The sequence below is a fragment of the Podarcis raffonei genome, chromosome 5 (genome assembly GCF_027172205.1).
Source record: "Podarcis raffonei isolate rPodRaf1 chromosome 5, rPodRaf1.pri, whole genome shotgun sequence".
NCBI classification, from domain to species: Eukaryota; Metazoa; Chordata; class Lepidosauria; order Squamata; family Lacertidae; genus Podarcis; species Podarcis raffonei.
Genome location: NC_070606.1, coordinates 30,520,816 through 30,538,464, shown reverse-complemented (window position 1 = coordinate 30,538,464; position 17,649 = coordinate 30,520,816). Strand labels below are relative to the sequence as shown.

The 17,649-nt window shown below is 43.1% G+C and overlaps 2 protein-coding genes across 16 annotated transcripts in view; one reads left to right on the top strand and one right to left on the bottom strand.

Annotated features, from left to right (window-relative positions):
• MYPN (myopalladin) overlaps positions 1 to 9,360 on the bottom strand; it is a 71,186-nt gene extending 61,826 nt beyond the window's left edge. The window contains exons 1-2 of one of the 2 annotated variants that reach the window (XM_053388409.1): positions 9,197 to 9,360; positions 7,342 to 7,409 (exon numbers count right to left, since the gene is read on the bottom strand). The gene's annotated coding sequence lies outside the window, so the exon portion shown is untranslated. The remainder of the gene's footprint in view (positions 1 to 7,341; positions 7,410 to 9,196) is intronic. The other variant, XM_053388410.1, reaches the window with a different exon arrangement.
• A 3,927-nt stretch (positions 9,361 to 13,287) lies between these two features.
• The window catches only part of HERC4 (HECT and RLD domain containing E3 ubiquitin protein ligase 4), a 29,585-nt gene continuing 25,223 nt past the window's right edge, over positions 13,288 to 17,649 (top strand). For 2 of the 14 annotated variants that reach the window (XR_008330515.1, XR_008330516.1), the window contains exons 1-2: positions 13,288 to 13,595; positions 17,210 to 17,298. The gene's annotated coding sequence lies outside the window, so the exon portion shown is untranslated. Of the gene's footprint in view, positions 13,596 to 13,968; positions 14,075 to 14,233; positions 14,279 to 17,209; positions 17,299 to 17,649 lie in introns of all 14 variants that reach the window. The other 12 variants (XM_053388424.1, XM_053388418.1, XM_053388416.1 and 9 more) reach the window with 11 other exon arrangements.

The window sequence follows — 17,649 nt, the reverse complement described above, 5'->3', positions numbered from 1 at the left end:
ACATTGCACAAGTGCAACGAAATTGGATGCCATCCCTTAAAAACAACAAAAGCAAAACAACAACAACAACCAACAAACCACATTCCAGCCACACCCACACCCATCAATCTCCCAGGTCACACTATCGAGTTACAGCATTCAAAAGGGCCACAGCTCTCGGGTAAAAACTGTTTTTCAGTCTATTTGTCCTTGACTTGATGTTTCTATATCTCCTGCCAGAAGGCAGTAGTGCAAACAGACTGTATCCCGGGTGAGATGAATCCTGCAGGATGTTGTTTGCTTTCCTAAGACAACGGGAACCGTACAATTCTTCCAAAGATGGGAGAGGTTGACCAATAATCCTTTGTGCTGTGGTTATGACCTTCTGGAGCACCTTCCTCTCCCTAGCTGTACAACTGGAGAACCAAGCACAAATACAGTATGTAAGAATGCTCTCTATGGAGCCTCGGTAGAAGGACACCAGCAGTCTCTCACTCAGATTGTTCTTCTTTAAAAGTCTGAGGAAATAAATTCTCTGCTGGGCCTTCTTCACCAGAGCAGTGGTATTTGCGCTCCAAGTCATGCCCTGATCGATAGTTACTCCCAAAAACCTGAATTCCGCCACCCTCTCCACCCGTTCCCCATTGATATGCAAGGGCTGAATGTCCGCCTTTTTTTTCCTGTAATCCACCACTAATTCCTTGGTCTTAGCCGTATTAAGAGCCAGATTGTTCTCTCCACACCAAACACAGAGCCGCTCCACCTCGTCCCGATAGGCGGACTCATCCCCTCCTGAAATGAGCCCTACCACCGTAGTGTCATCAGCAAACTTGATGATTTTGTTGCTGGAATAGGTGGCTGTACAGTCATACGTATAGAGAGCATAGAGCAGGGGACTCAACACACAACCCTGTGGTGAGCCGGTGTTAAGGCTAAGGGCTGTGGACATATGTGACCCTACTCTAACCCTCTGAGAACGTTCTGACAAAAAATCCAAAACCCAGAGACAGGTGGAGTTGGAGAGTCCAATCGCCTCTAGCTTGGACACCAGTCTATGGGGGAGGATAGTGTTAAAAGCTGAGCTAAAGTCCACAAACAGCAGCCTCACATAACTCCCCGGCTGCTCCAGATGGGACAGAGCAGCATGGAGAGTGGTGGTGATAGCATCCTCTGTGGATCTATTTGCCCTGTATGCAAACTGGTAGTTGTCAAAAGTTGATGGAAGACAGGAAATAATATGACGGCGCATCAGTTTCTCAAAACACTTCATGATGATTGGAGTCAGTGCAACTGGTCTGTAGTCGTTCAAACTACTGATTGTGGATTTTTTAGGCAGAGGGACAATAGTTGACGACTTCAGGCAGGGTGGGACAATAGACTGGTGTAAGGACTTGTTGAAGATCTTAGTAAAGACCCTCGCCAGCTGATCCGCACAGCCCTTCAACACCTTTCCAGTGATGCCATCAGGTCCAGCCGCCTTCCTCGGATTCACCATCCTCAATACCTTTCTCACCTCATGCTCCTCTACCGTGAATGAGGGGCCCCTATGGGCTGGTGGCTGTAATACCGGCGTCTCAGGTGGCTCCTTTCACCATAAATCTGGCATAGTTATTTCTTCATGCCAGTCAATATGGTTAATAATACTAACTTTGGAAAATGCTGTTTAGAGTTTCACCAAGTCTATTGAAAACTTATATGACTGCATCAGCCTAAATTCCCTCCCTCTAATTTTTTCACTTATCTGACTGGAATTCTTCTATTCCTTTGCTACTGAATCACTTCTTTGCTCTAGCCTTAAATTTCATTCATTTACATGTAAAGTGAGTTGACAGCTGGTGTATACTATGAAAAAATATGCTGCAAAACATTTATATAGCAAATTAAAGAATTTGCCATCCTAGTGGCACTGTTTGCTGTTTGGGAAGGAGCCAATATATTGTCACAAGATGTAATCCATCAGGGAAGATCCTGAGTGGATTGGATGCTGCTGTTGTAGATCCCATGGACAGATAATGCTCGAATCCTGCATTCAAGGTTGCATGCACAATTCACAATGTTTGTATGGACAGTGAATCCCATCTCTGTCATGATCCTGTGAGGTTAAGTTAGGCTGAGAGGTATATGGCTGCCTCAAGGTCATCCACCAAATGTTATGGCCAAGTGACGATTTAAATCTAGGTCATATTGTCCTATTCCAACATTCTCACCACTGTAACGGGGTGAACAACCTGTGGCCTTTCAAATGTTGTGAACTACAGCTCCCAGCATCCCCATCCATTGGTCATCCTGGCTGGGGCTGATGAAACATGGGAGTCATATGAACACAAGAGTCCTGCTGAATCAGGCCAATGGCTACCTAGTCTAGTATCCTATTGTCCCAGTGGCCAACCACTTGCCAGTGGAAAGCCCACAAACAGAATGTGAGTGCAGAAGGACTCTCCCCTCTTGAGATTTGTTTGTTTGTTTACTGCATTATATCCCACCTTTTTATCTAAGAAGCTCAAGGTGGCATACATGGTTTTCCTCCTCCTTATTTAATCCCCACAACAATCTTAAGAGGTAGGTTAGGCTGAGAGGCAGTGAGTGGCCCCAGATCATCCAGTGAGTTTCATGACAAAGTTGGGATTTAAACCCTGGTCTTCCAGGTCCTAGTCTAACACTAACCACTACTCCACACCATCAATACCATCAGTAGCTGATGGCATTCACCTAACAGCCTCTGGAAGTGGAGGATTGCCATCTGTGAAGTGGGATATATGGCAGCTCTACTCACTAGTGATATTCACAGCTCCAGTCACCTATTGCTTTGGTGCCATTCCACACACACCCCACAGACGTCTTCTTCATTTTAGTAACAGCAGTGTTGCCACACAGCCCATCAGATATGACTATGGGCTGAGGTCACAAAGTTACGTCAGAGAGTAGGCAATGTCTACTCAGGAAGCATTGCATTGTACCTCACTCTACATTAGCTTTGTTCACTCTCAGAAACATCAAAGTACTGCCAAATCTGATTTGCTATGTTATGGTGTTACTGTTCTTAATAAGAAGGCATTTATAAAGAAAAAATGGTGCTAAGGACAAACAGGATTCACAGTGAAGCGCTGCCTTTATGCCAGGTATGCAAAAGCAGGTTGGCTAACTGAATGCATATGGTGGTGAGCAGGCTGTCTAATTATACGCCAGCGAGACCTTCTTTCTAGTGCCACCAAGGGAATGGCAAAAAGTCTCCCTCGGATAGCCAAAAGGGGTGTGCATTTGTTGTGTGGTGGATAACATTTAATGAAAAGCACCTATAATTCCAGCTAATTCCTCCATTTCCCATTAAACAAACAACATATATCCCATGTACCCCGCCACCACAGAAAAGTTGCTTAAATGCCTATACTATAAAGTTAAGGAAGAATATTTTCCTGAGCTTTTTAATTTGCTTCCTGAGCCAATGTGTTCCCTAATGCCTAAATTATCAGCTGAGTCACTATGACTGGGCAAAACGGAACAGGTCATAGCATTTAAAATATAGTCTGATAATGACAGACTATGCATGAACATAAACCTTTTTAGACTAGTTACCGTAGTACATGTGTGACCGAGGAGAAATCTCTCTAGCTATGAATTAAAGCTTCTTTTCCCAGTGATATGCATAATTGTTTTCTCCAACAAGGAAGAGCAGACCTGGCTCACAAGCTTAGAACGAATGATCTTTTAAAAAACAATTATTTGGGTAAGTCTAAGAAACTCTAATTAAGCTATTAGAAATCCTAAAGAGAAAGCAAAACAATAACCTTACTTAACAGCTGCTTACAACAGTAGCTGCCAGTTCCAATTATTAGAAAAAGATTGTGTGTATTTTTTTAAAAAACACAGGTTGCAGTTCTAACGTTTTTAATTAAGATTTTATTGTCTATTAACATGAATGAGTTATGAGAGAGGTTGAAGAAACTGTTTGGCTTCAAGAGAATTGGTAGCTGAACAAATTTATGTAGGCCGCTCAGTTTTAACTTAAACTGAATCATTACTTTTATCATTCACTAGGCTTTGTTTTCTATCAGTTCAAGCACTCCTGAGAAATAAATCCTCCATACTTAGAATGAATTTTGAGATTACAATTTGAACCAACCCTTCAAATTGTGCCATATGTACAGAGTATATGAAATATAAATAAATGAGAAGCTGTCAGTTTTGTCATTTTAATCTGGAAGATGCAACAGATTCATTTTATGATTTTCATTCAATTGTTCGTTGTATATGAAAAATAAGATGTGCTTTAGTTTGCTATGTACCTATAGTGACAGATTGCATGCATTTGTATCTTTGTATATTAGGCGGTGAACTGTTGATTTCTAATGTAAAGGCGCCAGGTGGTGGTAACTGAAGTCTTTTGTTCAGATTGCTCTTTATAGAAAATCTATTAGGAGGGGCCTAGAGCGGAAGAAACACTGTGTGTGAAGAACAATGTAGAAGTTTCCCATAGTATTTTAGATGGAGAAGGACAATGAAATAATGACCTTTACAAAACAAAAATATTTCCAGCCTATGCTTTATTGCATTTTTTTAGCACCTTTAACGCCAATCTGCATCACAGAACCCCTTTCTATACTATTTCTTTCTCCTTTGCTTCTCTCTCTTTCTCACCAGAAAAAGAGTGCTGGTATGATCAGTAAAGAAGGAATATGGTGGGCTGGTCAGGGCTCAGACCATTTTTGGGTCCCAACCAGTGGCCAATCCTTGTGCACAGTGCACTAAACTATTAAGAGGGGGAAATTCAGACAGCTACCGACTTGCAGGGGACAGAGAGCAGCTGGTAAAGATCCAGGATTTTAAGGCTTTGAGGTTCTGGCACTAGTACTAGTAAGCTGGTGCAAGAGTACAAAAGGGGTTCACTCCTAGACCAAGCCTATGGTGGAAGCCAAGGGACAGATCATAGAACTACATGGTTGTTTAGTGAAGAAAACAGGAGGGGTAGCATAGTAAGGCTGCATCCATCTTACCGTCCAAAATGACCACAATAAATCAGTGAATTGCACTTCTGAGAAACATTGTAAAGTCTAATAATATAACTGTGTTAGGTTATTTCCTAACCTTCTTAGGTTTTAAATATCAGTCATTTGATATGACTAGTATAATCACAAATATCCTAATTACTGGCACATTAAAATATTTTGTTTGGAATTTCACTAGAGATCTCCCCTGCCCTCCCCATCTGCTTCAAGTCAAGATACATAATACTCAGAGCCCATCAAATTAATTTGGCATCTGAGGTGGGAAAATCCCACAAGTGCATGTTCCTCCCCCGTGACAGTAAAAAATACCAAAATTAAGTAAGTAACTATCAATTTGCTGCCCTTTCATGATGTCCAAAATCAGCTGCTTCACTCCACCTAACAGTAGGCCCAGCCCTGCCCAGGGCAGCAAAGAAAGAATATCTTCTGCTATGCACAGCATTGTGGACACTCAATTTACACTTCTACACAAACACACCAAGATGCATATGAGCTTTGGGGTCAAATATTAAGTCATTACTAAGTGGAAAACCATGGCAGTAAGAATTGTAAGGAAGGCTCTTATGAAATTATGGTTGTGACAGCGGGTCAACACATTTTAACATGTAAAAGTTCTAAGCAGGTGATAGTTGTTAAAAATTGTATCAAGTCTGTTGCCTATAAATATCTACTATTCATATGTCCCACACAATTTCTGTGGTCAGCTGAGGTTGGCCACTTGATAGCACTCTCCATGTGTCACATGCAAATGTAAAAGTTATTTAGAAAGTTACTCTTGCTTGCCACACCCTGGTTTAGGAACTTCCTTCCCCTGCTGTCAGGGAACTGACATCAGAGCGAGAGGCGAAGGGGAGGCTCCCAGATTCTGCTGGCGAAGGACCAAGCACCAGGGGGAGAAGCAGCTCGGTAGAGGGGGGAGGAAATCAGCGCAACACCAGGGATAAAGGGGGGCAGATGGGGGAAGCGGAGAGAGAGCTCCGGGACTCTTCACTGGACATCAGTGAGGAGAGCGCAGGTCCCCCACTACCCACGCCCTTCCTGCGCAGAAGACTCCCGCGCAGTGAGAGAAGGAGGAGACTGGGAGTCAAACGGCTTTTATGCTGGAAGAGGTTTAAGAAACGCCCACAGACAGATTCTGCCAGCGACAGAGACAGCCAGCTGGAGCTGGGCTGTGCAGTCAAAACGGTTTAACAAGGCAATTTAGCCTAGAGAGGCGGCAGTTTACGCACGAGTAACTCATACCCATAACACCTGCCTATCAGGAATTCTCAATTGGGTAGTTATTTAGGGGCTGGGGATAATATAAGTTTGTATATAGGCTGTGAATGTACTTTTAAGAGTCTAGAGCATGGGTAGGCAAACTAAGGCCCGGGGACCGGATCCGGCCCAATGGCCTTCTAAATCCGGCCCGCGGACAGTCAGCATGTTTTTACATGAGTAGAATGTGTCCTTTTATTTAACATGCATCTCTGGGTTATTTGTGGGGCCTGCCTGGTGTTTTTACATTAGTGGAATGTGTGCTTTTATTTAAAATGCATCTCTGGGTTATTTGTGGGGCATAGGAATTCGTTCATTTCCCCCCCCCAAAAAAAATAGTCCGGCCCCCCACAAGGTCTGAGGAACAGTGGACTGGCCCCCTGCTGAAAAAGTTTGCTGACCCCTGGTCTAGAGCATACCGTATGACACATTTTCATATTAGGGTGAAGGTAAACATATATTCTAAAGTATGGTGGAACATGCACTCACTGCATTTCGAGGTTCTTATTGACATTCATTTGTGCACAAATGAACACGGAATGCATGTTTGAGGGTAAACCTCTTGGCTGGCCTTCACTCTTTTAAAGGTAACATTTGCATGGGGTCTACCTGCACATACCTGAACGCATGAATGCATACACCTCTATGAGTGAACTGGTACCCTGGAAAATGGAGATTCAGAGCTCTATGCACATTCACTTGTTCAGAAATGAATGCCAGAAAAAGGATTCAAAATATTTATTTTTAGGGCACATCATATGTTGTTTGCTTTTAGGTCACGGAAATGTGGATTTTGACCTACATAAACAATTAAGTAAATTCCTTATACAGTATGCAGAACTACTAAAATGATTTATTTATTTTTAAATGCTGGGGAGTAGGTGGATTTTGGGAATCCTTCCTATGCTGAAGGGAACTACAAGAAAGCACTTTCTTTGATCCACAAATAGATAACCTGGCCTTACAGTTCAGACATCATAGCCTCTATGAAACTTCATTGTATTGTGCGCATGAAACAGCTGACCATTGGCAACTGCCTTAGGAGAGGTACAGCTAGTACCACCAAGCTTGCAGATAGAATGTAGAAGGTATCATCACTCACCAATTTTTCACTGTTCAGGATGAAATGAGGAACACGATGTAGGCTGGCTAATGTGCTGACCTGGCTGGCTTTGGAAACACAAATAGGTACAAACAGGGAACAGTATTTCATTATTTTGATCACAACCTATGGTTTCATTCACTACTCCATTCTCTCACAAGAATGAGTGGCCAGTTATTTAAAATATGTAGATCTGCCTCCTGGACCATAACTTATATTCACATGGGTGAAAAGGTCTCTTTTCTTTACTTCCAGGATTTTTTTTTTAATATCAAACTGGTTTTCTGGGGAATGTCCTATTGACTTCTATTACAGTAGGAAAAGTATCCCAGGGAAGCTTAAGAATATTATGGTTCAAGGAAGGGGTTAAAATTATTTCCATAATGAGCAGCTTTATTATGTTTGATATTTTTTTAATGGGGTTAAAGGATGCTTTTGGGAAACCTCTTCCTTCATCCCAGGAAGTTAAATAAGGGAAGCCCTGTGACACTATCCCTGCTTTCCTTACATTGTTTTGGAACTGTTGCGTGTGGACAGTGGCCCTAATTTCTGTAATTTGTTCACTATTCAACCATCCAAGCAGTTGTGCTGCTTATTGTCCTCCTCCCCTCCTTAAACAAATATTCTATAGGTTTCTTTCCCTTCTGCAGTTTCAGTATTTCTTCTTACAGTCACATCCACAAAACATGTGACAACACATTAACATTCTTTCTATGTCTCCCTGCCCCCACTGTCCCCATTTCCCTCACTTGCAACTATTCCTGCATCATTACAGCACTCTTTATTCCCAAGTGAATATTGTGGCTTCTCAGAAATATTCTGTGAGGGGAGAGGGAAACATCAGGGAAAATTCAGTCTGGGAGCACAGGAAGAACAGGTTGTACATCCAATTTTTACTAGGGCTATCAACCCATTAAATTAAACTGAAGAGACTGGTTACATTTAAATAAATGTGCATTTACCTAAACCTCTAGTTACGCACTTTTTTGAGATACTGAAGGAGGTGTGTAAGGTAATTTCCAAGTTGATAAATGGCTACCGCTCATTGTTAGAAGAGAAAGAGAGAGCCCAGCTTCATAGGTAAAGGTAAAGGTACCCCTGCCCGTACGGGCCAGTCTTGCCAGACTCTAGGTTGTGCGCTCACCTCACTCTATAGGCCGGGAGCCAGCACTGTCCGCAGACACTTCCGGGTCACATGGCCAGCGTGACAAGCTGCATCTGGCAAGCCAGCGCAGCACACAGAACGCCGTTTATCTTCTCGCTAGTAAGCGGTCCCTACTTGCACCCGGGGGTGCTTTCGAACTGCTAGGTTGGCAGGTGCTGGGACCAAACGACGGGAGCGCACCCCGCCGCGGGGATTTGAACCGCCGACCATGCTGCAAGTCCTAGGCGCTGAGGTTTTACCCACAGCGCCACCCGCGTCTCCCTTATTGTACAGTAGTCACACATCAAAACCATAATATTCTAAACAAATAGAAAAGGTATGTCCAGAACTGTCAAACTATTACTTTAGTTGTAAAGGCTGCTGCCCTAAGTTTTAAGGATAATCTGCTTCTACAGTATTCAATCATTTTTCATGTGGTAAAGGCCCTTGATGCAACTAGGCTTTGAACAAGCACCCTCAACTCCATTACAAAAACATGTGAGAATATAAAACCTACCCCTTTCTTTTAAAATTAAACTGCCTTCATCCCACTGCTCACCCCACCAATTCTCAAGTAGTAAACAACTCTTCTCTTTCCCTGGTGCTCTCAATGTAATATCCTCCCTACCTCCATCCCAGAACACTTGCACACAATGGATCACATTTAAATAATCCATTGTGGAAATTTGAATAGAAGCCAGCTCAGCTCACCATGAGGGAAGTGGCGTGACCTGCTTGTGTGTGAGCGAGTCCCAGGTCTTTCCTCTCCAGCGCCTCTTTCCTCTCCCCACTGAAGGCTACTTGCTTCCCTGCATGCAGTCTTGACAAAGTAGTAAGAAGGCTAATTTTAGGGTACTTCATCATAGTGCCATGCAAAGATATGGTGTCATTTCAAAATCAGCAGCATGTGGCACTGCTTTGAGCTCCCTCCCCCCCCCTTCCTGAATTGTGGTCTCACTTTGATCTACAGTAGGGCAGCACTTTGTACTTTGTGGCAATGCACATTAAGGTACTAAAGGAAATTTCTCAGGAGTAAGTTGCCTGACTGTGGAATTCCCTCTTCCAGCCTCTACTTTATTGGGCTTCTGCTTCCAGATCAAAACAAGAACTTTAGACAACAGCGGGTGCTAAAATTATGAAATTTGTGAAGGGAAGTTAAAGGAGATGGATATGTATCCAGTGAAGGGACTGAAGGGGGACATCTGTCCCCAATATTTGTCTTCAGAATTGTTTCCTGGCTTTGCTAATTTATTCATTTATTTATTTAGTAGACTTCTAAACTGCCTGCCATTTGAAAAGTTCCCAGGACGGTTCACAGGTCAGTTACTAAAAGCACAATTAAATACAAAATAAACAACAAAGCAACAATTTAAAAGAGTACAAGCAGATATTCAAGTACTGTATGGAGAAAACACAGCAGCAGACATAAAACACTCTGTAATCCAAGACCTCAGACCATCTAAACAGTTTTACCAAAGGCCTATGAGAAGAGATTAACTCCATTAACAGTGCAGTCCCACATGACCCGGAAAGCTGTCTGCGGACAATTGCTGGCTCCCTTGGCCTGAAGCTGACAGGACTTAACCATCCAGGGGTCCTTTACCTTTTTATCTTTACCTTTTAGTCTGTTCAGTTCAATGGGGATTGCTCCCAAGAAAGTGTGCACAGGATTGACCCTGGCCTGAGCACTCACATTTGTTGGCTAAAACTTGCATCCAGAGTATCTATGTGCTGCCACCTCTCTCCTTAATACTTTTATCTAAACCCACAATTGCAGCTTAACCTTTGCAAGCAGAAACTAAGTATATATAATTGCACTGATGCATATTCTTCTCTGGTAATTTGCACCTCTGACTTTTCATACCAAGTGGGCCTCAAGTGTACTTTGACACAGAACCTGCAGACTGCATACTGATTTGTCACACTGCTGGGTGTGATAGACCCTCACACCTCCTTCCCAAAGCCCAATGCCTCACTTACACCAAGCTGGCCAAGAACAACTATAGCACTATTCATGTGTTCTAATCTCTAACAAGATGAAAAGAGAACAGGAAACAGCATAGGACTCTGCCTTCCATTTCAGCTCTGTATAATACACCCCGCACTGTTCAGGGCCCCTCAGTCCTAAGGACAAGGTTTTAGAAGTACGTAGGGCTATAGGGGTAAGGAGGGGGAGAGAAACATTGGCTGGGTAAGCTGCCTTCCACTTGGGCCACCATCAGATATAGTGATACACACTAACATCAACATCACCTGCATAAGTACAACTGCAGCAATATTTTGAGGGAAATTTCTTTAGCTAAGAGGGCTTGACAATTATTCATTATGTATGAACTGGCTTTTACACTGTAGCGCAGACAATTCAATAACTGATAGTACTGATAACTAAAGACTAGTACCCAGTAGAATGTGAAGATGTTAACCCTTGCAGACTTGCAACAGATTATCAAATCTATTTACTAATTATGAAAAGAAGGCTTAGATACAAAAATATCTAAGTATTCTTTAATAGTCAAGTATCACTTCTTGTCTACATTGCCATTTGTTTCCATAGGTCCTGATGGTAATTATGCTGTTGCTTTGTAGCATAAGAGTCTGGTTCCCTCTGCCTGCAGGCAAAGACATTGCTACTTGAACAGATCAATATAATCACAACACAGAGAAATGTACTGAGTTCTTTTTATTCAGATGGGCTGCCACTGATTGTGATTCATACGAGCAAAATTAAAAAAAACCAAGTGTTCACACTCACCAGTATGGGAGGCAATAGGTAGGAACCAACTACGGTATTCCCCAAAGCAGTGGCATCCTAGCTTTACAATTTGATCATTAGCTGCTAGACTTGTGAGAACTGAGAATATTTTGAGACAACCATTACTTTCCTCTACTAAGTGATAATATTTGATAATATTTACAACCTGATTCTAAATCCCACTTCCCCAAATAATGAGAAGTTCCAGGGGCAGTGCTAACTGCTTTTGTTTTGCTTTGGAGAGCACTGGAAACTGAGGATAATTTTGTAATATGTGCTTTGAAGGCAAACAACATACATTTCTAACCAGGCAACAGATCTGCTACTTTACATGAGATTCCTTAAGAGATGCACCTTGCACCCCAAGATGCTTGTAGCTTTCAGGTCAATTTTCTCTCTCCACCCTCTGGTCGAAAACCTGCTTCTTTTGCTCCTTCACATATACTTCTTAATCTAGCATTTGCTAGAAATGAAATGTGTCACCTTCATAGTTCTGATCTCCAGTTATTTCCTGACGATTTTCTCCTGTTGAGGAAACACTTATCAACCTGGATCATTCTGGATCATTAGCATGCAGTCTGCCTAACAAAGGAATGCTGTCTATAATGTGGAGGTTAATTAGACTGAGTTACAAAAGGAAAACAGATAATTTGGTTTAGTTTTTTAAAAAGCAAGTTTTGAATTACTAAGGACTCCTCACCAGGCACAGCAGAAAGCTAAAGAGAAAAAAATCCTTAATAAAGAGCCTTGCATCACATTCAAACTTGCTACAACTATACTAACAGAAACAGATATATTAAGTGTCTTAGGCTGCAAACCTGAGCTTTCTTATTATTGCTTTACTCATACAGTTTAACCATTTAGTGTCAATTTAGCACTTTTCACTGCTGGATTTGAAACGTGTCTCCAATTAACCAGTGAATAAAAAAAATGTTAACTACTTTCCACACAAGTAATTGCCAAAACCACAGATGGCAGGCAGCATGTTAGAACAGACCTTCCCTTTTCCTTCTCACGGGAGGAAACTTCTCTCGTACTGCTGGTGGTGCCTGCTGTGACATGTGTGTGCGCATCATAGGAAAACAAAGAAACAAAAGAAGTCCATGGGCGCTATTCTTTAGAACTATTCCTTCTAGTCGTATGCAAATCTGTGGGAATCAATTACTGTCACAAAATTGTTTTTACGATGCCTTTAAGCCGTATTATAGGGCATCCCTCAGCAAATATATTTGGGCGTTTTACAGTATTAACATAATAGTAGGCAGAAAAGGCAAGTCCCTGCACTGCCCTAAGACCATAGGAGGCAACTCCTAGGGGCTGAGGTCACTTTGGCCCCCCAATAAAAAAATTGAGGCCTCCCTCCCCCCAAATTAATGGGCATTGCCATTCAAATAGTGTTCACCCACTCCGTCTTGTGATCGATTATGCGGGGCTGGGCTTACCCCCCCCCCCAAAAAATTTATATAAGGCGGCATCCTTTGCCTAGGAGCCTTGCAGTCTAAAATAGCGCTGGGCCCTGATCCTAATTTACTCAGAAGTAGATGGGGGACTTACTCCACAGTGAAGTGGGTCCCACTGAGTTACTTAAAAAGTGTGTGGAGACGTGAAAGGACCTGCTACCATTTCCCTCAGCTTCTAGCGAGCGAGGCAGGGGGGAGATACAGTGGTACCTCAGGTTAAGTACTTAATTCGTTCCGGAGGTCCGTACTTAACCTGAAACTGTTCTGAAGCACCACTTTAGCTAATGGGGCCTCCCGCTGCTACAGCGCCGCCGGAGCCCGATTTCTGTTCTCATCCTGAAGCAAAGTTCTTAACCTGAAGCACTATTTCTGGGTTAGCGGAGTCTGTAACCTGAAGCGTATGTAACCTGAAGCGTATGTAACCTGAGGTACCACTGTAATAAGCAACCCCATCTCTCCCCCCTCAGCGAAAGCGACACGAGGGGAAAAGCTGCCCCGGGCCCATTTCGTCCGCGGTGAGAAGAGCCAGAGCGTGCTTCCCGCCTGCCTCGGCTGTTCGACGCAGGCGGGCCCGGCGCTTGCGCACTGCGAGGGAGAGCGAGCAAGGCGAGCCGGCGCTGCTGGGCCTGTTTTCTCGGCGCGCGCGCCCGCCCGCCCGCCTGCTCTCCCGCTTCGGCGCTGCCGCACTCCGGGGCCCGCCTGGGGTGGAATCACCGGGCCGAGTCAGCCCGGCAGCTTCCTCCGTCGGAGGAGAGAAGCGGGGGCGGACGCTGTTGCGCAGGAGGCTGCCGTGAGTCGGGCAGGGCAGGGCGGCCTTGCTGTGTGTTTGTTTTCCCGAGGGGGTCCACGCTGTGGTCGGGGGTGGAGAAGCGGAGGAGAAAGCGGGCTTTCTAGGCTGGTAAGCTGGCCGGCGGGAGAGCGCGGAGCGGACCTCGGGGTGGAGCGCGGGGCCTGGAAGAGGGGAAGGGGAGGGTCAGCGGAGCCCGGCTGCCTGCGGGAGAGAGTTGGGGCTCTCCGGGGCCTCGGTCGGGGTGGGGGGTGGGGGGCTTCTCTTCAGCCTCCTCGTGACTCACGAAGAGGCGGCGGTGGGCGGAGGGGCAGCGCCGCCAGGAACGAGCCTTTTGGGGTCTGGTGGGGTTTGACAGCTGCCACTCGCCCCTCTTCCCGAGGGGTGCGTGAGGAAAAAGTGGGGCGCTCCACATGCATAGCTGCCGAAACCTCCGGGGGGAACGAACCCTGCTAAATAATATATATGCGTGTTTTGAATCCAGTCGCAGGCCTTTTAGATGAAAAAACCGTTGTGTTGAGCAAATGCAGGATGGTGTGTTTTCGTGACTAAAACACCAGCAGCCTAAAACAGCTGGAGCCTACATACAGGTAGTTGGGTATATCTAAAGTGAAGACAGTACAGTACTCGGTTAAATATATTTATATTCTTATTTTGTTAATAAGTACCCAGCGCTTACTGAGTGACCTTTGCATCATTGGAAGGGACATTTGAAGGCAGGAGCTTTTCTTTTCTTTTTTACTTCTTAGTGAGCAGTTGGTTAGAAGGCTACCAATACGCTTTTCCTCATACAAGTAAGAAACAAGTGATAGCAATGTTACGGTTTATTTATTTGCCACTGTTAGTCCAAAGGTTACCGGAGCTGTGAACTGCATAGTAAATTCAAATTAAATATACATTAAAAGTACAGTAATTCAAAAGAAGATAATACAGCAAACTCCCAAAATACCCATCTAGATGGGAATGATAGTTAGCCTTGCTGCAGAAGTACTCCTGGCTTCTGTATCGAAATGAAAGCTGAAACTTGAGAGAAGGAGCTTGAAATGAAACTGAGGGCCCAGTTTCACCTCTGTTCAGGGCAATGCTCTGTCAAGGCCCGAAAGAGCTGACCTTGCAGAAATTATGCACCCCAGCCTTTTATTCAAATAGGTCCAGTAGTACTCAATGATGCTTACTTCCAAATAAGTGTATCTAGGACTGCAACTATGCTTCTCCTACATCTGGACGTTTACTAATGTCAAACTCTGCCAACTTCACCAAAAATGGGGAGGGGGGACAAAAGAGCTACTGTACTGTAAAGTTGTTGGAGACTTGACTTGAGCCCTGTGTCAGAAGGTGCTCACTTTTTAATGCTACCTGTCCAAACACATAGCCTTCAGCCAATGCTTAAAAGGTTGACCTAGATAAACTATATAAGCTCAACTGGTTACTCAGTGGGTCTCATCATATTCTGTAAGGCTTACTTCCAAGTAAGTGAGCATAATATTGTAGCCACAGTGCTTCTTCATTCAATGATTCTTTTAGCGCAACAGTTCCTGTTAACCTAGAACCACAGAGATAGCAAATCATAGCATTTCTCTTCTCCTTCTCCCCATTAGACATGCTTAAGGTATGTTGAGTGGCAAGTGGGTGTTTTGCAATTTATTTGGTACTAGTCAGAGTGGTTTCATAACTGCAGCTGCCAAGTCAGAGTTACACACCCTTTGAAGGGTTAGTTTGGTAAGCCCCATCCATGGCTTAGAATATAAATCATCTGTGTGTGCCTTTAACCATACCAAGTAATTTTCATGTTAGAAATAATTTGAATTTTTAAACTTTTATGGTGATGCAGTAGTTACACATGTGGATCAGGAAATTCTAGCAGACATATACATTAACTCCCTGCTACATTAAGTTGTGAGCTTAATGGAGGTAGGCATAAAGGAGATACGTTTTGGAAGGTGCAATAGTTTGAAAACGGAAGTTGTGGTCCTTTTTTAAAAAACCATTTTGGAACTTGGCCTTGCACTGTTTTTCATCCAGAGTTGACAGAAAGTAGCTCTTGTGTGTAAGTTTACCCTCCATATCAATGTGCTCTATGTAGGGCTTCCTTCATGCTTGATCGGGAAGCTGCAGTTAGTGCAGAATGCTACAGCATGATTGCTGACAGTAGTGATGCCTTTTCAGCATGTAATACCTGTGCTCAGAGATCTGCCAATTTGCTGCTGGGCAAAGTGCAGAAAGAGTGGGGCAGAAGATGTGGATAAGCCCTTGGTCTTTAGACATCTGGAGATTTAGAGGTAGCTAGTGTTACTGTGCTTCGTATAAGTGATGTAGCAACAGTGATTCATACTGTAGGTGCTTCTGGAAAGCTCTAGGTTCATACAGTAAATCTTTTCAGAGTTATTGGGTGTATGACTAAAACAAACCATTATTCACCTAAATAGAAAGAAATACAGTAAAGCTTTGTCGTATTACGCCCCCCCACGCCCTTTCTAATTCAGGAATTTTTGCTTTTTAATCTTCTAATAATAAAAATGTTTATACAACTAAATGGCATGGCAGGACAGCACAGCCCCTGAATTAGTGAGAGAATAAATTGGCTTGGTATTGCCATTATAGTGTTCATTCTAGTGGATGATAAAGACTTCCTTGTATCTAGTGTTCAAAAATATTGATCTGGTTGTTTAGCCTCGTCATTATTGTTTTATGTCGATTCCTATTGTTTTATGCCAAATCCTATGAAATGGAACAGTATAAATTCAGCAAAAGAACTATCAAAGGTGAGCACAGAGAGGAGTGTCTTCTTCAGCATATGGTGAAAGCTGTATAGTGAAGACCCTAGATGCACCCCTATGGGAAGGAAGTCCATAATTTAGGGGCCACCACAGAGTAAGCCATCTCCCAAGCTGCCACTTCTCACACTTCTAAGCATGGCAGAGCTACCAAGAGAGCTCCCTCTGCACATCTTAACACCTGAGAAGATGAGTATGGATAGAGGCTGTCTTTCAGATATCTAGGATCTAAGTTGTTTAAAAGAAATGGTGAAAATAAATCATAGAAATATGCACAAGCGTGCTGAGAGCTATATAGAAAACTCTCTGGATCTGCTTGAGTAACCTTGTGTTGCTGTGTGCCTGTTTCATTGCACTGAAAGTAGAAGAAGCCCTTTTATTTTTCTGAAGAAGGGTGATATATATTTTCTAGGACATTTTAATCTAATTATTATTTTTGTTGTTTATTAAATTTCACTCCTGCTGTTTCTTTGAAAGGTGCTCAAGGCAGCAATTAACCAAGCAATAAAACAATATAATGAAAATTGAAAGACGTGTTTCAAAACATTTAAAAACAATTAGAAGATCTAAAAAAAGTTAAAGCCAGTCAAATAGCCTCATATCTAATGATTTCAGGGTTGCCAAGAACTGTTTCTTTCAGCCACTATATGCCTGGGTGGACAGGAATGTTTTTCACTTCCTCTTGCATTTTAATAAAGAAGAAGACAGGCATACCTAACTGGGGAAGGGTATTCCACATATGGGGAACCACCACTAACAGCACCCCCCCTGCCAGTTGTAGGGCCTGAATAGTTGATACTGGAGGAAGCTAAGATTTACCATGCTTTTTCAGTTAGGGACTCTCTTTAAATTCTATTTTCAGTGATATTCAAGTGGGGGGAAAATATGTGATTGGGTTTGGAGAAATGTGAATTCCCATAACTTTTACCTAATTATGTTCTTATAACATAGGTTGAATTTGCCGTGATTGGCATGGATGTCTGAGGGCCACTTTTTTACAAGTATGTTCCAGCTCTTGGCAGCACCATCTTGAGTGTCTCGTAAGTGTGGCTGGATTTTGTTAATTATCTTGCGGTTTGCAGTCTAAAGCTGCAATCCTATGCATACCTAGCTAGGAGTAAATCTCATGGAACTCAGTGGGATCTACTTATCAAGTAAAACATGCTTAGGATTGGGCTAAATATAATCTTAGGGGTTGACTTAAATGTAAAGACATGGGAGAAAATGTGTAAAAATAGTGGGGAAGAGAGAACTGTTCTTTTCCAAGTCTCAAATGTCCAGAAAATGTAATCTCCATGCTGAATTTGTAGTCAGCACAAAAATTTGTCTTGCACAAAAAAATCCTTTCAGATTTGCCGTTGTGGTGCTTTCTATCCTGCTGTCATTACTGG